The following is a 24440-nucleotide window of genomic DNA, read 5'->3' as shown; positions in this document are numbered from 1 at the left end:
GGCAGGAGTGAGGTGGTATCTCACTGTGGTTTTGACTTGCATTTCCCTGATTATTAGTGATGCTAAGCATTTTTCACATACCTGTTGGCAACTTGTATGTCTTCTTTCCAGAGAGACCTGATTTTCATCGAGCTCCTTCATTTCTGTAAGTAACTTTATCCTCTTTGAGCCTGTTTTTCCCCCTAAAATGGGACTAATACAGCTTACTTATTAGGGCTGAGTAGTGCGTACTGCTGGTGCCCGGCTATATGCCCCAGTCGTCATGTCTGTGTACCACAGGCTGTTGACTATGAATGCATGTGACTATCTGTGAGGTCTTTTCTGACTCTGGAAGCAGCTTCAACATACTTGCAGGGTGAGTGAAGGTGCTGGAAGCAGCCAGTGATGAGTGAGGAGTTGTGGGTCAACACCCTGGTCTCTTGCCTTTTAGGTGCAACAACCCTAATGCAGATATTTTATGCTGGGTTCCTGATGGATGATGGAGTTCAGTTGCCCACAGTTGCAACTTGCTTAGAAATGCACAATTTACTGTTTTCTTTTCCTTCCCTGTCTGATTTCTCTTTTTCCCTACTAGTGTTTCCTGGGATCTTTTCTCCAACAGATGACTAGAACTTTGAATCTTTGTCTCCTACTGGTTCCACTCAAAGTTGAACTCAAACTCAAAGGTTGTCATCATGATCTAATTAAATACTATATGTAAAGTGTTTAGCTCAATCACCTAGCTCAAGGTAAGTCCCGGTAAAGGACAGCTACTATCATCATAATCACCATCATCATTCTGAAGGTAGAATGCGCCCATTCTTTCAAGACATTTACTGGCAGATAAGTTCATCCAAAATTATGAAGAAAAATGTGAAAGAAAAGGTCGCTTGGAATCTGTGCCCCAAAAGTATTGAAATAGTTTCTTTTTTTAAGGAGATAGTTTGTTAATTATTAATCAATATTTTAAACCTTCAAACCTTGTCTAACAGCATGGATAACAGGTCTACAGTTTCATGAAGTACCTCTTGCATCATAATTTGGTTATTCTGAGTTATCCATTTTGATTTTCTTGGAAGAAGTACTGTTTTCATTAGCATCTAGTTGCAACTGAACCTTACCTTTGAAGTTTTTTGTTGACGTTTGAGCTTGCTTTCCTTGTGGTGGGCTGGAGAGAGAATTATTCTTGAGTTGGTGACTCAGATGGTAAAGAATCTGCCTGCAATTCCGGAGACCTGGGTTCTGTCTCTGAGTTGGGAAGATCCCCTGGAGAAGGGAATGGCTACCTACTCCAGTATTCTGGCCTGGAGAATCTCATGAACAGAGGAGCCTGGCAAACAATAGTCCACGGGGTCGCAAAGAGGTGGACACAACTGAGCGACTACGCACACGTGCGTGCATGTCTTATTGTTTTAGCCTTCATCTGTTGAAGAGGTGGGGCCTATAGGGTCTGTGCTGTGGATTATTATGCTCCAATGTTTACACTATTGGCTTCCCAGAGTAGTAAATGATGGACTTGCTAAAGCGAAGGACAACAGAGAGCCTTCAGAATCAGTGGGGTTGGGTAGACAGGAACAAGAGGGGAAAAGGGGAGAGAGATGAAAAGATGAGCCCACTTGCCTGTAAACTTTCTCATTTGACTTGTGCGTGCTCACTCTGGACCTGGGACCTAGGGGAAGGGATATTGAAATGCTTGAGAGACTATCCTGAGTGTTAGGGACATAGCATGCTATGTATTATATCATACTTGTATTATAGTCAGTTTCATGTCTCAGTTTAGCTAGGTTTCACTTGCCAGTTTTCAATCAAATGCTAATCCAAGTGGGGTTGTGAAGTTGTTTTGTAAATGTGATTAAAGTCTGTTATCAGCTGACTTTATGGGAGATTATCCTAGATAATCTGAGTGGGCTTGGTCAGTTGGTTGAAGGTCCTAAGAGTGCAGCTGAGGGACTTCCCTGGTGGTCCGGAGGTTAAGAATCCACCTTCCAATGCAGGGCACACAGGTTTGATCTCTGAGCTGGAAAGATTCCACATGCTCCGGGGCAGCTAAACCGGTGAGCCACAGCTACTGAAGTCTGTGTACCCTAGACGCATGCTCTGTAACGAGAGAGGCCGTGGCAATGAGAAGCCCACTCATTGCAACTAGAGAAAGCCCACATGCAGCAATAAAGAGTCAGTACAGCCAAAAATAAACAGATAGTGCAGCTGAGACTTCCATAAGGAGAAAGTCCACCTGAGGCTGGAGGCTTTGGCCCACGCCTAAGAATTCCAGCCTGTTCTACAGATATCAGACATGTCTAGCTATTCCCCACAGTTATGTAAGCAAAGTCCTTGTAATGAGTTTCTCAATACAGATCTCCTACTGATCTATTTCTCTGATTGAACCCTGACTTACACGGATTTTGATGCCAAGAGTGGGGTGCTGCCATAACAAATACCTACAAGAGTAGAAGTAGCCTTGGAATTGGGCAGTGGGCAAAGCTTGGAAGAATTTTGAGACATATCACAGAACAAGGTTAGACTTTCTTGAACCCATTATTAGTAGAAATATGAATTTCTACCGAACAGCTCTGCTATTGTGGACTTGGAGGAAATGATGAACATCTTAGGGAAAACATGTATCATCTTAGAGAATACCTGAATTATCACTCACTGACTGTTGGCAGAAACGTCAATGTTAAAAGTATTAGCGGGGTCAGTCAGTCAGTTCAGTCGCTCAGTCCTGTCCGACTGTGACCTCATGGACTGCAGCTCGCCAGGCTTCCCTGTCCATCACCAACTCCCGGAGCTTGCTCAAACTCATGTCCGTTGAGTCAGTGATGCCACTGCCAGTGAGGATTAGTTAAGATGGGAATGAGGAATATGTTATTAGGAACTAGAGAAAGGGAATTCTTGTCATAATGTGGCAGAAAGTTTAGCTGAATTGTTTCCAACCATTATGTGGAAATCTGAAGTTGTAAGTGGTGAGCTCAACTAATTAGCTGAGGAAATTTCCAAGCAAAATGTTGAAAGTGCAGCTTGGTTTGTTCTTTCTCCTTTAGTAAAATGTGAGAGGAAAAAAGATAGATTGAGGGAAGAATTGTTAAGTCAAAAGGATGATTTGGGAAATTCTCAGCCTATCCAAATTGTAAAAGATACTCCAAATAGGAGACTCACTCTCAGGAAAGCTGCTCTGGAGAGAAAGCCAAGGATGTGACAGGATAATCTTTTATTAGTGCCTGGAAAGAATCAAAATGTCACAGCATTTGATCATACTATGGGATCTTTAAATAGATGAGGTGTGTGACTCATGGACCCCTCAGCCATCTAAGCAGAAGCCTAGGGATAGAGAGGATTATTTAGAAACGTTCTGTGGAAGAGCCTCTTGTCTAATGAAATGAATTCCTGTGAAATACATAGTCCCACAGGTTTCTTGAAATTTCATACTCGTGGGAGCATTGGCAACTTGGACTGAAGCAAACACAGAGGATGAAACGGAAGGTCATTACACTCCCAAAATTCTACAGGCAAGAAACATACTGCTAAACTCCTAGGCTGCAAACACTCGCTACCTCTTGTGAAAAAGAAAGGCTTACTCTGAAGCCAGAGTCATGAAGCGCAGAGAATTATTTTCATGCCTTGAAACCTAATGTTTGCCTAGCTGGATTTCAGAATTCTTGGATGTGATTTTTTTTTTTCTTTCCATGATTTGTTTCCCTTTTAGATCAGGAATGGATATAACTGTGATATTCAATGCCTGTCCCACAACTGTATTTTGGGAGCAGATAATTTTTTTTAATTAATTCCTTTGGTTGTGTAGGGTCTCTGTTGGGGCATGTGATCTTCTTCGCATCATATGAGCTCTCTAGTTGTGGTGCATGGCCTCAGTTGTGGCTTAGTTCCCCAACCAGGGATCAAACCCTAGTCCCCTGCATTGCAAGACAGATTCTTAACCATTGGGCCACCAGGGAAGTCCCTTGTTTCCTAGTTTTATAAGACCACAGATGGAGACAGATTTTGCCCCTGGATGGATCATACCTGATTGAGATGATTAGGATTTGGGACTTTTGAGCTGATGAGATTTAGATGAGATTTTTGGATTTTGTGTTGAAACTGTAACAGGTTGAAGCTTTGGGAGATGCAACGACTCTACTTTGCACATGGAGCTGATGTGAATCTTTGGGGGGCAGAGAGTAGACTATGTATGCTAGGCAGAATAAAGTTCCAGCAAAGATGTTCACCTTCTAACCTCTGAAACCTGAGAATAAGTTATCTTTTGGGGCAAAGGGACTTTGTGATTAAGTTACAACTCTTCCCATCTTGAAATGGGAAGCTTATCTTGGATTATTTGAGTGGGCACCCCACTCCAGTACTCTTGCCTGGAAAGTCCCATGGACGGAGGAGTCTGGTGGGCTGCAGTCCACGGGGTTGCAAAGAGTCGGACACGACTGAGCGACTTCACTTTCACTTTTCACTTTCATGCATTGGAGAAGGAAATGGCAACCCACTCCAGTGTTCTTGCCTGGAGAATCCCAGGGACGGGGGAGCCTGGTGGGCTGCCGTCTATGGGGTCGCACAGAGTCGGACACGACTGAAGCGACTTAGCAGCAGCAGCAGCAGCAATGTAACCACAAGGGTTAGAGGGAAACAGGAGTATGAGTCAAAGAAGGAGATGTGATACTAGAAACCAGAGTTGAGGGTGATGTGGTTATGAGCCAAGGGATGTAGGCAACCTCTGGAAGTTGTAAAAGCCAACATTCTCCCCAGCCCTCAAAAGGAAGGTCTAGGAAACCCTAGATGCTGACCCATTTTAGACTTCTGATCTCCAGAACTAAGATGATACATTTACATCATTTCAAGCCACTATGTTTGTGTAACTTGTTACAGCGGCCATCAAAAACTAGGCCAGGCCTTCTACTAAACTCTTTAAATATATTATCTTTAATTTTTTTCAGCAGTTCCCCATGTTGTGACTGTGAAAACTGAGGCATTGAAAGTTCAGGTAGCTTGCTGAAAATGATACAGCTAATAAGTGGTAGGTCTGGAATTTACCACCATGTCCAGCTGGTTCCAATGTTTGTGGACTAGGTCTTGAATGATAACTGCTGAAGAACATGATGTAGACAAATGGGTAAGCTGGAAATCCAGGAATACATAGTTCAATGTCAAGCTTTACACATGGCGTGGGTGATGACCTGGTGGAAAGTGATGTAGCAGATGTTTAGGAGGTGTTATAGCAGATGGTCTCGAATCTGAGTTTGCTGCATTTACTGGTTATGTGACTGTGGGCAAGTTATTTCACCTCTCTGGACCCTAGTTTCCTCACCTATAAATAGGATCATAGTGGCATCTTTCTTATAGGGACGTGGGGTTAAAAAGAGAATAATGTGGGTGAACACTCACCATGGTGTCTTGCACAGGTTGTTGTTCAGTCGCTAAATTGTGTCCGACTCTGTGACCCCATGGACTGCAGCACACAAGGCTTCCCTGTCCTTCACTGTCTCCCAGAGTTTGCTCAAACTCATGTTCATTGAGTTGGTGATGCCGTACAACCATCTCATCTTCTGTTATCCCCTTCTCTTCCTGCCTTCATTCCTTCCCAGCATCAGGGTCTTTTCCAATGAGTTAGCTCTTTGCATCAGATGGCCAAAGAATTGGAACTTCAGCATCAGTATCAGTCCTTCCGAAGAATACTCAGGGTTGATTTCCTTGAGGATAGACTGGTTTGATATCCTTGCAGTCCAAGGGACTCTCAAGAGTCTTTTCCAGCACCACAATTCAAAAGCATCAATTCTTCAGTGCTCAGCCTTCTTTATGGTCCATCTCTCACATCTGTACATGACTACTGGAAAAATCATAGCTTGACTAGACAGACCTGTAGTAAGTGCACATAAATAAAATAACAGTAACAGTAGTAGTAACAGCAAAACATCAAAATACTAATAGCAATGATGAGTTACACTTCCTGTTATGGAACTCTAGGCAAGAGAGTATCAGGGGAAGGAACACGGGGTCCGTGGCAGGTAAGGGGTGCAAGCATGTTACAAGCAAAGAGAAGAGGAGACTCTCCCAGCCTTCGCATATGCCATGTTCCCCGTGGGGACCTCTCTTCTGCACCTCTTAAACTGGCCACTCTCTTGGGGTCCTCAATTTCTCTTTCAAAAGCCACTTCTCCCAAGAAGTCTTCCCTGATCTCGACTGAAACGGATGCTCTTCCTCTGTGGGTTTATAATGTGATGTCCTTTCCTGCTCCAGTATCTTTGTTGCCCACCTAGGAACCTGGGAACTTCCTGAGGGTAGAAGTACCCTCAGTCTCTTATTTATTGCTCTGTCCTGGGGATTTCTTTCCTTTTTTTCTTTTTTGATTGAATGAGTCACCATTCAGGATGAGACTAGAGCAGCAGACCTGAACCATGCCAGGGAGGGCTTTCTCAGCTTCCAACATCCCCATGAATTTCCCCTGAGTTTCTTTGCTTTCTTTTTGTAGCTGAGAACATCCCAGGGAGAGCTGAGGACATGGGGCCCACAGAGATGAGGCTGGTTGCCTAGCATCTCTATGGCCCTTCACCACGACAGCCCACTCTAGACACCGTTTCTGGTCTCATTAAAACCTGTTCTCCACCAGCCTCAGTGTTTAATATTTATTGATCTCCCACAGCATGCAAGCTGGTCAATAAGTGTATTCGGGAGCCTCACTCTATGCCTTCTTGATCGGCTCCAGCTGCTTCTTCCATCATCCCAGCTCTTGTAATCATGTAGTCGTGACTTAATTTTTAATCAGCACCTTTCTAACAAAGGTCCCAGCTTCAGAGATGCCGAAGCTGAAGTTCATTTCATGTGCCTCCCCACCCTTCAGGGCACTGGTTTCTAGAAAGCTGCCTCCTTCCTTCTTAGTCTTTAGTGCCCGCACCTCTTCTCAGGATTGCTGAAGGGGAGGAAGAGCCCGTGATTGGCTCTGGATTCCAGCTCCAGGTAGCTGTGCCAGTATTAACAGCATCTCTATTAGCATAATCCTTTAGACTCCCGCAGCTGTTTGCTTTCTTGGGGATCTGCCTGAGCCACGCCAGCCAGCCATTTCTGAACTTCCTTAATGAAGATAGGACAGTGGGTGGCTGGAGACAGGAAGCTGGAGGAGAAGGGGAGAGTCCCTTGGGTTATCTCCTTGTTACTCAACGTTGTTGAATTGGATCCTCAACATGCCGTCACGTGATATTTGGATGCTGGGAGGGGAGTTAAATATAGAATTCCTCCTTTTGGCATTTCGGAAGGTTTATATAATGTCCTGTTCCTTTTGACAGCAGGGAGGAAGCGGATAGGATGGTTTGGACAATGGGTCTGTGTCCAGAGCTCCATTCAAAGCAAAGGCTACTCAGCAGCCTGACCCATCTGCCTACTCAGGGCATGTTCTGGGAATTATGTTTGCAAAGATGCAGGTGTCCTTTTGAGTCTAAGGATCTGCTTAGCTCAAAAATGCTATTAATTCTATGATTCTACAAGTAGCCTTCACAAGAGTGGATGCTGAAAATAGATCAGTTGTGTGGCATGCCCTGAATTTGCCTGGGGCTGATGGTGATTTGTTGTTGTTGTTGTTCAACTCCTCTCTCAACCTGGCTTGGAAATTCGGTTGGCTTGCCACTTGGAGTCCTGGAGAACAGCATTCAAACCTTGCCTCCACCATGTCCCAGCTGTGTGGCTCTTCTGAGTCATATTTTCTCACATGTCCCCAAACCTGTGCCTCCCTCTACCTTCCCTTAGTAAATGACCCTGCTTTCTTTGTTGTTGTTGTTAAGTATTTATTTATTTTTGGCTGTGCTGGGTCTTTGTTGCTGCGTGTGGGCTTTCTCTAGTTGCAGTGCATTGGCTTCTCATTGCGGTGGCTTCTCTTGTTGCACGGTGCAGGCTCTAGGCCTGTGGACTTAGTTGCCCGGGGGTATGTGGGCTTTTCCCAAAGCAGGGATCCAACTGGTGTCCCCTACATTGCAAGGAGAATTCTTAACCCCCGGACCTCCAGGGTAGCCCAACCCCACTTTCCATTTAGCTGTTCAAACTACAAACCTAGGAGTCATCTGCGATTTCTCCCTTTCTCTTAACTTCTATGTCCAAATCATCAGCATGGGCCACCAGGCCTACCTTCAAAACAGCCATAAAATGGTTCTCCATCTCCACCGTGACTCCCTGCATGGGCCACTGTCAGAGACAACAGCAACATCTTCCTAAGTGGTCTCTGCTTCCAGCCTTGACACCCTACAGTCAGTGCATGACCTAGCTAGGTCATGGCTGAGTGATTATAACAACAAAAATAACCCCATAAATCAAATTATATTCATCTTTACTAAAACCTTCTTACAGCTTTCCATGTTACCAAGAATTAAAATCAGTTCCTTGTCATGGCCTAAAAGGCTTGTGCACATCTCCTGATCACAGACAAAACCCTGTTCTTTTCCTTGCTTCCGTCTTTCTCTTCCTGGAAAATTCTACAGCACCCACCTCAGGGCCTTTGCACATCCTGTTGCCTCGGTCAGAATTTTCTTCCCTTAGATCTTCCAGTGGTTGGCTTCCTCTCATGACTCAAGTTTTATCTCAAATGTTGCTGCCTCTCACAAGCCTTTCTTTCTTTTTCTTTTTTTAAGTTTTTTTTTTTTTTTTTAAATTTATTGCTTACTTGTTTATTTGGCTGTGCCAGTTCTTAGTGGCAGCACCTTCAATCTCCATTGTGGCATGTGGGATCTTTAGTTGTGGTATGTGGGATCTAGTTCCCTGACTACCAGGGATTGAACCTGGGCCCCCTGCATTGGGAGCATAGAATTTTAGCTAATGGACTACCAGGGAAGTCCCAAGCTTTTCTTGATCACTCAGTTCAAGTGGCCTCCATGCTCATTATTACTATATTTTCAGCTTGATTTTCTTCTGTTGTATATATATATATATATATATATATATATATATATGTTGTATGCTCAGTCATGTCCAATTCTTTGCAGCCCCACGGACTGTATGTAGCCCGCCAGTCTCCTCTTTCCGTGCAGTTCTCCAGGCAAGAATACTGGAGTGAGTTGCCATTTCCTACTCCACTTCTGTAACATATGTCTATTTAAACAGTGCGCTATGAAAGTGCTGCACTCAATATGCCAGCAAATTTGGAAAACTCAGCAGTGGCCACAGGACTGGAAAATGTCAGTTTTCATTCCAATCCCAAAGAAAGGCAATGCCAAAGAATGCTCAAACTACTGCACAGTTGCACTCATCTCACATGCTAGTAAAGTAATGCTCAAAATTCTCCAAGCCAGGCTTCAGCAATACATGAACTGTGAACTTCCTGATGTTCAAGCTGGTTTTAGAAATGGCAGAGGAACCAGAGATCAAATTGCCAACATCTGCTGGATAATGGAAAAAGCAAGAGAGTTCCAGAAAAACATCTATTTCTGCTTTATTGACTATGCCAAAGCCTTTGACTGTGTGGATCACAATAAACTGTGAAAAATTTTGAAAGAGATGGGAATCCCAGACCACCTGACCTGCCTCTTGAGAAATCTGTATGCAGGTCAGGAAGCAACAGTTAGAACTGGACATGGAACAACAGACTGGTTCCAAATAGGAAAAGGAGTACGTCAAGGCTGTATATTATCACCCTGCTTATTTAACTTCTATGCAGAGTACATCATGAGAAACGCTGGACTGGAAGAAACACAAGCTGGAATCAAGATTGCTGGGAGAAATATCAATAACCTCAGATATGCAGATGACACCACCCTTATGGCAGAAAGTGAAGAGGAACTAAAAAGCCTCTTGATGAAGGTGAAAGAGGAGAGTGGAAAAGTTGGCTTAAAGCTCAACATTCAGAAAACAAAGATCATGGCATCCAGTCCCATCACTTCATGGGAAATAGATGGGGAAACAGTGGAAACAGTTTCAGACTTTATTTTTTGGGGCTCCAAAATCACTGCAGATGGTGACTGCAGCCATGAAATTAAAAGACACTTACTCCTTGGAAGGAAAGTTATGACCAACCTAGATAGCATATTGAAAAGCAGAGACATTACTTTGCCAACAAAGGTCCATCTAGTCAAGGCTATGATTTTTCCAGTGGTCATGTATGGATGTGAGAGTTGGACTGTGAAGAAGGCTGGCACCAAAGAATTGATGCTTTTGAACTGTGCTGCTGGAGAAGACACTTGAGAGTCCCTTGGACTGCAAGGAGATCAAACCAGTCCATTCTGAAGGAGATCAGCCCTGGGATTTCTTTGGAGGGAATGATGCTAAAGCTGAAACTCCAGTACTTTGGCCACCTCATGCGAAGAGTTGACTCATTGGAAAAGACTCTGATGCTGGGAGGGATTGGGGGCAGGAGGCGAAGGGGACGACAGAGGATGAGATAGCTGGATGGCTTCACTGACTCGATGGACGTGAGTCTGCGTGAACTCCGGGAGTTGGTGATGGACAGGGAGGCCTGGCGTGCTGCGATTCATGGGGTCGTGAAGAGTTGGACACAACTGAGCGACTGAACTGAACTGAACTGAAACAGTGCTTTGTTTGTTTTGGGCTTCCCTTGTGGCTCAGATGATAAAGAATCTGCCTGCAATGCAGGAGTCCTGGGTTTGATCCATGTGTTAGGAAGATGCCCTGGAGAAGGGCATGGCAACCCACTCCAGTATTCTTGCCTGGAGAATCCCATGGACAGAGGAGCCTGGCAGGCTACAGTCCATGGGGCCACAGTGTCGGACACAGCTGAGAAACGAACACTCAGTTTATGTTTTATCTGACTCCTTCCATTGGAATTTCAGAGCAGGGAGCTTGCTAGTCTTGGTTACCCCTGTATCTTGTGAAGAGATTTGTGCACAGAGTAGGTGCTTAATAAATACTGAATGAATGGATAAAGAGTAGCCATGGAATGAACACACATACACTTACATGTGCTTTGAAACTGACATGATGAGAAATGCTGTTAGTAGCTACAAGCCAGGCTTTCCATAGATCTCCTGTTGCCTTGGGTTGCCTTGATCATATTTATGCTCCCAAGAAACTTTTCCTGCCTCATTGAATAAAGATTCTTTAACTTCTCGGCTACCTCATGGGCCTTTGCATCTGTTCTGCATCTGTTTCTTAGCAGACTAGCTTGGCACATGGTGCTTTTTAGAGACATTTAACATGTAAAGATATTTATAAAGAAGGAATTCTCTTCTATTTTTGCCTAGTCATCTGTCGGAGGGAGAGGGGTGGGAGAGCAGCAAGCAGGCAGTCATGATTCATTCTCTTGCCTGGAGAGACTGCCCGTTTCCATCCGGGAGGGCTGGAGAGGAAGGAGAAGGCTGCCTTTAATGAATGAGGTGTCCACGATGGTGGCTTTGCCAGTCTCAACATTCCATAGCCAGGTCTGTTGTTTATGCCTCATTTTTTCCAGATGAATATTTTTTTTTAATAAATATTATTTATTTATTTGGCTGCACTGGGTCTTAGTTGTAGCCCTTGAGATCTTCAGTCTTCGTTGCAGCATGCAGGATCTTTTAATTGCGGCATGTGGGATCTAGTTCCTTCTCCAGGAATCTAACCTGGGCCTCTGTATTGGGAGCGTGGAGTCGTAGCCACTGGACCACCAGGGAAGTCCCTCGAGATGAGTTGTTATTATTATAGCCACTGCCCTCCGCTTGTCCTGAAGAGTGGGACTGCAAAGCTAAGGGAGCACAGTCCACCAAGCCACCCTTGAATCTGGTACTATTGCCAAGTGTCGGGTTCCCTAAGACTACCTTTAGTGTTGGTTATTCACTAGAAACTTACAGAATTCCCTTAAGGTTATAGCTTATTGTAGTGAGGGGTACAGACTAAAAGCACCCAAGGAAAGCACACAGGGCATGGTCTGGGAAAGTTCCAAAGGTGGAAACTTCCAGGTGTCCTCTTCCCACGGAGTCATGGCCACTGCTGTTTTCCTAGCAGCAATGCAAGACAACAGCTTGCAGTCTTGGCAACTGGGGGAGCTTATCTGCTCCTTGATGCCCCAGGTACTGGGGTCTGTGGTGGACTGCCCACATGGCTGATTTCAGTCTCCAGTTGAGCTGATAAATGTAACTCAAAGCCCCCACCTTAAACCCCATTGTTAGACTATCCAGTGTGAGTCGAGGCTCCCAGGCAAACAAAACATCTTAAGGGCTCATTGAGAAGTCATGTTAAAAGACCAGCCCTCATTTTTCTTCACTGTGTAAGAGCTGAACTTGATATCCTGGTCTGGACTTTTCCAGGTAGCAATGGGGCTAACCCTTTTCTTATTCTAACACTTGAAATGATCCATTGATTCCACAAATTTATATGGATCGTGAGTCATGAGCCTGGCTCTATACTCATTGCTGGAAATACAGCAGCAAAAGGCACTGCTGTTCAAGCCTTCAAGACCTGGAGAAACAGGTAAACAGACAGTTATGTGTAATTATGCAGTTATGGTGTTAGACATAATAGTAGGGGTTCTTGATGGCTGGCTGGGTGTCTATTCCAACCTCATTGCTGGTGAAGAGGGGGTGACGGTTAAGCTGAGATTGGAAAGATGATTAGGATTGGCCAACCTGGGTGGGGTATGGGGGTGGGGAGGTGGTGTTTAGTTAGAGGAAGGTCGCCTGCAAAAGTGGGGGGATTAGAAAGCATGTGATGAGCAAGAAGAGCTCTCTGCTCTTTTGGATGCCAGAGCTGGTTCACACTGAGTGTACAGTCAGTGGACACCATCAAGGATTCCTCCAACTTGTCCCAGTGTAGTTAGGTTTCGAAATGAAGTTTCTTTGAGGGATTCTTGGCACCTGTTGCGGTCAGAAAGTCTTTTAGACAAAAGGGAATGGAGGCGGATGGAAGTGGGTGAGGGGGGTGGACAAGTGTGAGCTTTGGTGTTGAGTGACAGAGGGCATCTCCAAGTCACCGAGAGACTGTCCTTTGTGTACGGTGACCTCTGGACTTCAGGAGGCTTCCCAGGTGGCTCAGTGGTAAAGGGTCTGCCTGCCAATGCAGGAGACGAAAGTTGGATCCCTCTGCTGGGAAGATCTTCTGGAAAAGGGAATGGCACTAACTCACTCCAGTATTCTTGCCTGGAAATTCCATGGACAGAGTATCCTGGTGGGCTACAATCCATGGGGGTCCCAAAAGCATCAGACATGGCTTAGCAACTAAAAAACAGCAATAGCAGGACTACAGAGTGTGACGCAGTCTTGTCATGGCCTCTGCAGAGGCAGGAAGAGAGCAGATTGGTGCTTTAGGTTTGGCTTATAAATTGGGTAGTTTATAGACACTAAGGATTTCTGAGACATTTTGGGCATGTGAGCAGATAATTCATGGAGATTCTAGAAACCCTATTTCAAAGACAGAGAATATTTTTTGGCAGAATTAGATGGCTGCTTTGTGGTCCTTTCAGAGAGTTCAAGAAATGCAATAAAAATGGATAGAAACCAGCCACGAGGAGGGAAAAGAGTTGGCAATATTTTTCAGAGGGTTAACATCGTTCATATGAAAAGATTACTTACAAATTAAGAAATATGCAAATATGCCAAAAGAAAAACTGACCGGGAAGATGAACAAGTGGTTAGAAACCCCCTAAGAAGATGTTAAAACTCACTAATAATGCAAAGTATTAAAAATGAAATGAGCAAGACAATCAGAGGACTCAGAAGTATTAAGCGGGACTTTGAATTACTTTTTTTAAAAAATTAATTTATTTTCAGCCGTGCTGAGTCTTTGCTGCTGTGCGGGCTTTTCTGTGGTTGTGGAGAGTTGGGGCTACTCTAGTTGTGGTGTGTGGGCTTCCACTGCGGTGGCCTCGCGTTGCAGAGCACAGGCTCTAGGAGCTCCGCTTCCGTAGTGGCAGCACATGGGCTCCGGGGTTGCGGCTCCCAGGCTCTAGAGCATGGGCTCAATAGTTGTGGTGCACGGGCTTAGCTGCCCCATGGCATGCTGAATCTTTCCAGACCAGGGATCGACCCTGCATCTCCTGCATTGGCAGGTGGAATCTTTACCACTGAGGCACCAGGGAAGCCCTGAATTAACTTTTTAAGTAAGGGAAGCAAAACCACAGTTAAGGAGGCCAGACAGGGCACTTGGTAGGGCCTTCCTCAGAGCCTCCCTACTTCATTTTAGCAGGACTCCTGGGGGAGGAAAGAGAGGTCCGGGTTCCTCCCTTCTGCGATCTGGCTGCTCCCGAGTCCTTATTTTGTCCCCACCCCAGCTTCCCTGCAGGTGTGAATGTGTCAGACCTCCTCTGTTCTGAGTAGGAGAGAACTCGCTGTATCTAGTGAGCTGAGGACAGGGGAAGACTTGCCTCAAGCACCCTCCTACTACATCTCCTGCCCCCTCCTGCAAGATGCTGAGACTCCTGGCAGAGGAAGGAGGTGCCCTCCTTCTCCCTTCCTGGATTACCCGGATCATCACTGTGGTGGGTAAGGCGGCTCCCTTGCTCTCAGCCACCCAGCCTTGTGTAGACAGACTTGGCTAAGCATTTGGGGATCAGGGGACTCGGGGAGCCCTGCTTCCTTCTGGCTGCTCTTGGCGTGGGGATTATATTTTAGCTCTCTCGCTTTGCTCTTGGCTTTCAGAGTCACTGGAGGAGAATTTCTGCCGCTCCCTGTCACGTCTTGGATTTGTGTAATTGAAGGAGGCTGCCGGGGGCAATTTACGTCTGGGATTTATTTATTCTTTAGGAGTGCAGAGCTCGCCGTGGACGGACAGGCTGGTCAATAGTGTGTTTACTCAGCACTGTCTCTGGAGGTTCTGACTCCTCCTAACGAGGGTTTGCGGTGGCTTTATCCAGCGCCTCCTGGGACTTCCAGTAAAGCCGAATGTTCTCTGGCTCCTCTGCACTTTTGATGCTGAGTCCAGAAGGCTTTAAGGAATTCCTCACTTGGGGTGGTGTCCCCAGGGTCAAAGACCTTCCGTAGGAAGCAGAAGGCATTCAGAAGTCAGGTCCTGACCCGTGGTCCCAAGCTGCCTTGGGACTCAGTTTGTGCAGTGTTCAGTCTTTGGTTTTGTAGACAGATGGGTGGCACTCTCCTGTTCATTGGATCCCACAGTCTTCGGGATGCAATCCTGGATCTTTACTGCAAGATCCTGTATCCTTTGTCTGCTGCCTGCCTTTCTACCTTCATTTTCTACTGTCTCCTTTTTCTTGTTTCTAACCCCAGGACCTTGGCATCACGGTTCCCTGTGCCTAGAATGCTCTTCCTGTGCTCTGCACCTGATTGCCTCCTTCTTATCTTTCAAGACTCAATTTAAATATCTTTTCTGGGAGTGAGGCCTTCTGTGACAATCCTGTTAATTGTTCCCTTAGATGCCTTCTCTTCCGGAACTCTTTGTTTAGTCACATAGTCGTGTCCAGTTCTGTGTGACTCCATAGACTTGTAGCCACACCAGCCTTTTCTGTCCATGGGATTCTCCAGGCTAGAATACTGGAGTGGGTTGCCATTTCTTTCTCCAGGGGATCTTCCTGACCAGGGACCAAACCCGAGTCTCTTATGTCTCCTGCACTGGCAGGTGGATTTTTTACCACTGAGCCACCAGGGAAACCCGACACAGCTCTCATTAATGAATATCTGTTCGTTTATGTGGTTCTGTCTCCTCCATGAGGTGGGCACTCCTTGAAGATGGGGCCTTTGGGTCACCACTGAATGTCTAGTAGAGCCGCTGACACATGGGCCAACTTCACACACGGTGATCCACGTGGAAAAACCTCTTGCATCCAGTAATGTCAATCTCTTGTATCTGAGACCACAGAAAAGTTGTACACCCAAGCGCTGAGCCATCCTGTCCTCATTTGTCATCCTTTTCGGGTTGGCTCTGTCCTCCTGATGAGCAGAGCATCACCCAGGCTGAGTTGCCGCTTTTCTTGGTCTCCTCTCCTGCTTGTCGTTGTGAATGTGGAATTCTGATGGCAGCATCATAACAGCCTCCGTTTACTGAGTGCCTTCTGCACGAGGGGCCAGCCCTTGACATTCATTATCACTAATCCTCACGGCATCCCTGCATGGTAGGTTTTATTATCCCCTTTGACAGGTGAGTAAATACAGGCTTTCAGAGGCGAATTTGCAAACAGTGTTACCTGATTCCAAAACCCACGTTCTTTTTCCATCGTACAACACGGGTTGGCTTTGGGAACACAGCGCATGCACAGCCCTTCTCAAATAACGATGGTAGAATGAGCTGGCCAGACCTTACTTGTTAAAAAGTCTAAGCTGCTGGGTTGTGTTGTGAGGGTCAGAAACTTTCCATTTCACTTCCTGTGTCTCTGGGGACTCTCCTGGGCTTCCTCTGGCCGGGAGAGAGGTGGACCCAGGTAGGAGGAAGCCAGAGCAGCGACAGCTCATGTCTTGGATGTTTATTATGTTTATTTATTTGGATAAATATTTGGATATTATGTTGTCCTGTGTTGCTGTGTTGAGTGCCTTCCACCTATGGCTGCATTTACTCCTCACGGCAACTCTAGTTTGTGCTGTTATTTTGAGCACCGTTCTGGAGATGAGGAATCTCAGACACAAGGAAAGTTAGAAAGAGTAAATAGCAGAGGCAGGATGTAAACCCAAGTAATATGACTTCAGAGCTTAAGGGCTCAACCACCGTGTGTGTGCGTGCTCAGCCGTGTCTGACTCTTTGCTACCTGTGGACTGTAGCCCGCCAGGCTCCTCTGTCCATGGAATCTTCTAGGCAAGAATACTGGAGTGGGTTGCCATTTCCTCCTACAGAGGATCTTCCCAGATCAGGGATTGAACCTGTGTTCCCTGCATTGACAGGCGGATTCTTTACCCCTGGGCCACCTTGGAAGCCCCAACCACTGTATACCTACCAGCTAGTTAAGTAAAGCTTCCCCCGGCTGTCACTATTCAAGGTGCCGCCCTGGAACCAGCAGTTTCAGCGGCCCCTGGGACTGTGTTAGAGATACCCAACCTCAGGCCCTCACTCCAGACTGATGGGGTCAGAATCTACATTATAACAAAGTCTCCCAGTGGGAAAGCCCCAGAAGCCGTGTGGATATGAAACAAGTGTGACTTTCCTGAAGTCAGAAGCTGGAGATTAAGGGCATGTGGGTTCTTGGAGACAACCTGCGATTTCAATATCTTACAAATGATGGCATTAACGAGCCGTTGCCTCCTTCGCCAGCGGGATGAGTGATGACAAATTCATTTAGTGCCTTCAACAAAAATAAAAGCAAGTTGAGCTCGCAAAATTGATCCAGGGCTTAAAAAAAAAAAAAAAAGAAGCTGCTGCTGTCTACAGGACACAGTTGTCATAGAATTACATTGAAGTGACCAGGGAGCTGAGCTTGGGCTGAAGCTATCCAGGCTGCAGGTGGAGTTTCGGCAAGTAGCATCTCCATGGATGGGGAGGTGATGACTGCTCTAGGCCTGCTTGTGACTCACACATCTAAATGTGGTGAGGACAAAAGGGGCCTTTGATCCAAGAGAAACTGGTTCCATATCTTATTGTGTCAGGGGAAATATTTTGATTTCCTCCTTTGATTCGAAACACTGGCATTGTGAGCTATATATATGTTTAATCATCGTCACTGGACCATTATTCGGCTCTGCTTCTTTATTTCACTGGGTCCTTGTAGATACACCACCCTTAGACACCTGAATCCTTAACAGACGAGGAGAGGTTTTTTGTTTTTTGTGTTTTTTTTTTTTTTTAACTGTTTGGGATCCATAAATGCTCCAAAGGCCACAAGAAACTCACATGGACTTTACCAATGATGTATGTGGTCGTGTTCACGTCAACAGATATAGAAGGTGATTGACGTCAGGTACCTCTGAGCTGCCTCATCTTCAGAGGGAGAGGATATACTGACCATGCACCATTTATCCAGCAGGGGACTCCAAGAAGGCCAGGGCCATTTTCCTCTTTGCTGTTTCCTTTCATCTGGCCAAGCTACATTTAGCAGGTTATTCATCTAATTCTTTAAAAAAAAAAATTGTAATGCTCTTCATTTTTTCTTTTAAGGGACGAAAAGAGCCTTTTAGGAAATGAGCATCAGGAAACTAATCAAAGCAGAAACTTTCTGGGAGGAATCTGACAGCAGCATGTCTTTAATGACCTTCAAGAAGATCACATGCTCCAGGCAATTATAGGATTTGGGAGAAAATAGCTCATTCTGAATAGCCTAACCTGCAGCAGTGTTTCTGCACTTTTCAGCCATCCCCTCCCACCCCACCCCCCTCGTAGCTTCCTTACTAAGGGCCTTCTGGACAAGATTTCACTTGGATTAATACTCCTTCAGCTTTAACAAACTGCAAAGGGGACAGCTGATGCTAAAAAGGGACCTTTCCCATGGTGCCAAGGTTTCTTCTGAGTTTTTTGGCTCTGGCTATAGAAGGTGCATAATGCATTCTGACTTGGGGCCAGTTATTATTAGGGGATTTTGCCGCTTAAGCTCTTGGGTATGGGTGCAGCTGGAAAAAATAACATATTTGTCAATAGGTTACCCATTTCACAGCTTTCACTTTCATGCATTGGAGAAGGAAATGGCAACCCACTCCAGTGTTCTTGCCTGGAGAATCCCAGGGACGGGGGAGCCTGGTGGGCTGGCGTCTATGGGGTTGCACAGAGTCGGACACGACTGAAGTGACTTAGCAGCAGCAGCAGCAGCATCCAAAAGGGGCTTCTCAGGTGGAGCTAGTGGTAAAGGGTCCACCTGCCAATGCAGGAGATGTAAGAGAGGAGGGTTCCATCTCTGGGTCTGGAAGATCCCTTGGAGAAGGGAACAGCAACCCACTCCAGTATTCTTGCCTGGAGAGTCCCATGGACAGAGGAGCCTGGTGGGCTATGATCCATAGGGTCGTACAGAGTCAGACATTACTGAAGTGACTTAGCACAGCACAGCACAGCAGTGTCCAAAAGAAAGGGCACTGAATGAACACCAGCTGGACTGGACTGAGGCTGGTCTAACACGAAGGTTTTCTGAAAAGGATTTCCAGGAGCTTAGAAGTGACCTTTCTGTGTGTGCGCGTCTGTGCGTGCGTGCTAAGTTGCTTCAGTCGTGTCTGACTTTTTGCAACCCTACGGACTGTAGTCCACCAGGCTTCTCTGCTTGTGGAATTCTCAGGCAAGAATAGTGGAGTGGGTTGCCATGCCCTCCTCCAGGGAATCTTCCCCACCCAGGGATCGAGCCTGAGTGTCTCTGATGCCTCCTGAATTGGCAGGCGCGTTCCTTACCACTAGCGCCACCTGGGAAACTCTGTAACCTTTTTACTTTATTTTAATTAAACCACTTTTCCTTCTTGTTTTTAGGGCTATGTGAGATGTTAGGCACACCCTGATTCTTTCCCCCTCTTTTTGCCTGACGGCGTTTCCATTATTTGACATCTTTCCTACTGAGTAAATTCGTCAAGGCCTGTGCTATATTAAAGTGTCAAAAGTTTTAGCATTTGCTCACCCTCCTTTCCCAGGGAGAACAGGTTTCTCATCTTGTTTGCCTGTGTGCTCGGCTATGACTCACAGTTTAGAGAAACCCCCATGTTCCTCTGCAGTGAAAAAAACAGCATGACGATTTCAACTCAGGCAGAGTGGCCTGGAAACATGCGAAGTGTGGCTGGACCCAGCCCCTGACTGTGCTTGCTTTCGAAACCTCCTGCATTGATGTTATGGAAATGGATGAGCTGTGCCTTGTGTTCCTGGGTTTCTTGACAGCTGCCTGATTTCCATGGTCACAGGGGGGCCAGAACATGACACGTGGGCCCTAGCTTCTGCTGGATGCCAGCATTGTGAGCAATTCCAGGGGAGGAAGCTGTCTATGGGGTAAAGTGAGTGAAAGTCTATCAGTCATGTATGACTCTTTGTGACCCCATGGACTATATAGTCCATGGAATTCTGTCAGCCAGAATACTGGAGTGGGTAACCATAACCCTTCTCCAGGGAATCTTCCCAACCCAGGGATCGAACCCAGGACTCCCGAAAAGCCCCATTGCCTTCCCATTCACAGCTGCTGAGACAGCTTAAAAAAAAATATTCCCTGACAAGGTTGGGCAACTGTCCCCCAGGGGTGCAAGCTGACAGAAGAGGCAAAATGATCAGGTAGCCTCCTGATGCCTTGGAGGTAGTTTCATCCTTCTGGTAGCTCAGTTTAACTCCGTGGTTGTCATCACTTGGGATGAAGGACGGGAGCATATGAGAGAGGCAGTGTACCAAGGAGGCCGGTTGTCATGGTTGCCAGCTCACAGCCCCTGCGTCCTGAGGCTCCACCCCTTCTTCCTGGGCAGGGCTGTTTGACCAGGGTATTGCACTATTGAAAGTGCAGTCGATCCACAGACTGTCTGATGACTGATGACTTTTGTGACTGGGCTCGAAAAGATGACCTTGAGTGCGGGGCTGTGTATTAGAAATCAGATAGGATTTTCCAGTTAGCCTCATGGATATGGGAGCTGAAAAGGTGTCGTGAGAAGCTGACCAAATGAAGTGTGTGGGTGGGGACATTCAGGTGAAGACTCTAGAGGGAGGCAGAAATAAGAGACTATGGAGAGACAGGGGCAGAGAGAGACAGAGAGAGCATAAGAATATGAAGGCTTTCCAGTGGTAATCTATATGTGTCTTTACAATAAGCAGGTTTTTTTCTTTTTCTTGAACTAAGTGGGATAGGTCTCTTTTCTTGGTAACCCCAAATACCTGCATAGAAAGAGAGAGGAACAAAAGAGCAAGATCATGAGTGTATTTCAGACAGGAGATCTATTTTCCCGTGTGTTTAAATGTGGACTCTTTTTGGTCGGCTCACCGCCCACAAACCCACCCACCTGCATACGCACACACTCTCTCTCACTTAATGAATTTTAAAAAAGAGAGAGAGAGAGAACTTTAATCAGGAGGCAAAATGCTAAGACATACCCAGAAAATTGATGTGTCTTGAATTAGGAAACTGAGAAAATTGTCTCCTGGCAGTAGGACCCAGCAGCGTTCAGTAAGAGAAGGAGGCCTGAAAAAGTGAGAAGTGATTCACTGGAGAGGTAACCTCAGGTTACACCGGGGCTTCTCACCCTCAGTACAGTGAACATTTTGAGCAGGAAATTCTGAGTTATGGGGGCTGTACCATGTATTGTAGGAGGCTTTCAGCATCTCTGGCCTCCTCCCCAGCTGTGACAACCAAAAATGTCCCCAGGCATTGCCAAATGTCCTCTGTGGGTGAAATGGCCCCCAGCACTGGGTTAGACAAAAAGGAAAGCCTGCCTTTCTTGAACAAGTTATGTCCTTTCTGGTTAAATCTACTATTTGTGAAATGTGTAGAAGCGACAAAAATGATTTTAAGGCACAGACTCTGACCTGTATGCACTAACAGATTCCTGGAAAATATTAATGAAACCATCTTATCAAATAAAGCAGGAAAATAGTTTTCTCTTGGTTTTGAAGACCAGCAAAAATACCCATCTGTGTGGAATGGGTGAATCACATTCTAATTCAAAGTATGTAAAGATAATGGTCGATGCTGTGATAAACAAGCCCCAGAGTTTCAGTGGTTTAACACAGTGGAAGTTTGTTTCTTGTTCATGCAACAGGGTTCCTGGTTGGTGAACAGCTTTCCTCCACATGGTAATTCAGGGACCCAGGCTTCTGCCACATTGTGGCTCTTCAGTCCCCAAGATCTCACTGTCCTCTGTTTCCAATCAGCAGAAGAAAGAATAAGGAGAAGGCATATCCTCTTCTTGGGGTTCCCTGGTGGCTCAGCAATAAAGAATTCACATGCAGTGCAGGAGCCTCAGTAGACATGGGTTTGATCCCTGGATTGGGAAGATCCCCTGAGGAGGACATGGCAAACTATTCCAGTATTTTTGCCTGGAGCATCCCATAGACAGAGGAGCCTGGAAGGCTACAGTCCACAGGGTTGCAAAGAGTTCGACAAAACTGAAGCAACTTAGCATGCACATATCCTCTTCTTAGGAGTCTTAGCCTGGATATCACTTTCTTTATGCTTACTTTCCATTGAAAATTAGACTCCTGATGACTTCTGATCAGATAGAATGAATTGAAACTGGATTGCTCATCGCAACTCAAACTCTGTGACATTCTCTGGCCACAATAATTCCCCAGGAGCCTGTAGATATGGAGTGCTTTCTTCAATATGGGGAGACTTTTGCCTGCTGCTGCTGCTAAGTCACTTCAGTCGTGTCCGACTCTGTGTGACCCCAGAGACAGCAGCCCACCAGGCTCCCCCATCCCTGGGATTCTCCAGGCAAGAACACTGGAGTGGGTTGCCATTTCCTTCTCCAATGCATGAAAGTGAAAAGTGAAAGTGAAGTCACTCAGTCGTGTCTGACTCCTAGCGACCCCATGGACTGCAGACTACCAGGCTCCTCCGTCCATGGGATTTTCCAGGCAAGAGTACTGGAATGGGGTGCCATTGCCTTCTCTGGATTTTGCCTAGAGTTCTCCTATATGTGAGTGGGAGCTGGGGTGAGAATCCAGGTCTCCGTGTTCAGCAGTCTCTCTCTTTGTATCTCGTCTCTCCTCTACCAGGATTGGAGACATGGATGGTGCATAGTTCATTTCTCTATTCCCAGTACCTAGCACATGGTGGGCACGAATAAGGCATTCGGTAAATGTCTGCAGAGGGCATGAATGGATGAGCAGTATTGTTCACACCTTCAAAAGCATGCACTCAAGGAAAGTTTCACTTGTTGACTGAAAATTACCACATATGTGCTCGTAGACCTGTACCCCCAGCTCTACAGAGTTGTCAGGGCAGAATGAACTCCAAGTTCTGTATTGGGGGTGATCATACTTCCCTTTGTTAGCCAGGGATCTAGGTGTCAGATGTGGAACTCAGAAAGCTTTAAGCTAAAAATGGTTATTCATTTGATCATATAACTTAAAAAGTTCAGGGTTTTTGGTTTCCAGCAGGGCCAGGTGCAGATGCTGGACAATGTGATCTTTAATTTCTTTCTCTCGGTTTCTTGGTACTGCTTTCCTCTATGTCAGACTCATCATTTGGCAGTCTCTCTTCAAGGAATGCCAGAGATGTCACGGCGGGGCAGACATTCATCCCTCAGCTGAGCCGTCTCAGGGGAAAGTCTCCAGAAATGTCCCAGGGTGGAGTTTCATTGGCCAGTCTGGGGTCATGTGCACGTCCTTACACCAATCACCACAGCCTGCCTCTCATTGGCTGAACCAGGTCACATGTGTGCTGCAGAACAAGGGGGTCCCAGTGGGCATGGATTGAGAAGTAGAGAGGGACAGTTCTTTAAGGAAAACCTGGAAGGCATTTTCAAAAGTATGAGGATGGGGTGCTGGATGGGCAGAGACACCTGATGTCAACTTTATTTTCCATCTCTTTATATGGCTGAACTCGTACATTTTGTACCTCACACTCTTGAACGTCCTTCTGGTAGTTGTATCTGATTAACCTCTTTTAAGGCCCTTCCCTGCTGTGGCCCTTGAGCTTCTTGTGGAGGTTTCTCCCCATTCAGAAGTGGCACATACAGCTCAGGCCTGGGCCATTGGGGTGATTATGTTCCCCTGGTCTCAGTGAGTAGTCCAGGGATGGTTAAGTGACCCAGGAAAAGCTGATGAGATGAAATCAGACTTTTGCTCAAACTGGAGTGAAAGAAATCCTTTTTTTCAAAATTAACTTTTTATCATGAAAACTTCTTTCCAGCACACCCAGAAATAGAAGTAACAGTAAAATAACACTCAGAGGTAACCCTCATGTACCCACCATCCAGTTTCAGCATTTATTATTAACTCATGGACAGTAGTAGTATATTACTAGCCACAGTGAATTATTTTGGAGCGGATTCTCAACATTGTATCACTTCATCTATCTGTTTTTCATTAAGTCTCTAAAGATAAGAGCTCTTGGGGGAAAAAAGATATTTCCAACTAATAAGGAAATCTGAGAAGATGTAGGGGATAAAGTTGCTGCCGCCATCTTGCTTCCACTTAGGGGGCAGTGATTGGAGCCAATCAGATGAGGACAGAGCAGGAAGGAGGAGAGGACCTAAGTCTTGATGACACATTTTGGGTCCTGAATTCAGCTGTGCATGGAGTCAGCTTTTTTCAGTTGAGTGAGCCAGAATATCCCTTTTAACTCTGTTGGTGTCTTGCCCATGACCTCTTGGCCTACTCTGAAGGTCAGCTTCAAGCTTAGGTGGACAGTTCCCAACACAATGAAAGCTCCTCATCCCAGACATGGGTACCTCTCTGCCTAAGGGCTTTCTCTGGCCATAGGATTGTGCTTGGCTCCTGCATATGGCAGACCAGAAGTAGAAGGGCCTAAATGCATCCCATAGCCACCCTCAACCATGAGGGGCAGAAGTTGGTGGATAAATACCTTGGCTTCCTTGTGGCTCAGAGACAACACTGAGACATGTTCTCCACTGAGTGTCAGAAGGTCCCTGTGAGACTGAGTCTGAGTTGCCCCAGTATTCAGCCTCCCATTAATGTACCTGTGCTTGGCTTCCCTCCCCTTCCTGTCTTACTTACCTGTTCCATCACCTTGCTAACTGTGATCACCTCCCAACTAAAAGATGTTTTCCTGATTTCTTGTCTCTGGG

The 24440-nt window shown here is 46.0% G+C and overlaps 1 protein-coding gene across 1 annotated transcript in view; it reads left to right on the top strand.

Moving 5' to 3' along the window:
- Positions 1 to 24440, top strand: part of GRIN2A (glutamate ionotropic receptor NMDA type subunit 2A) — a 437090-nt gene that overhangs the window by 39079 nt on the left and 373571 nt on the right. The gene's annotated exons all lie outside the window — the stretch shown is intronic.

This window comes from Bubalus kerabau, chromosome 23 (assembly GCF_029407905.1).
Source record: "Bubalus kerabau isolate K-KA32 ecotype Philippines breed swamp buffalo chromosome 23, PCC_UOA_SB_1v2, whole genome shotgun sequence".
NCBI classification, from domain to species: Eukaryota; Metazoa; Chordata; class Mammalia; order Artiodactyla; family Bovidae; genus Bubalus; species Bubalus kerabau.
The sequence above is the reverse complement of the archived record's forward strand: the minus strand, read 5'-3'. Positions and strand labels throughout refer to the sequence as shown.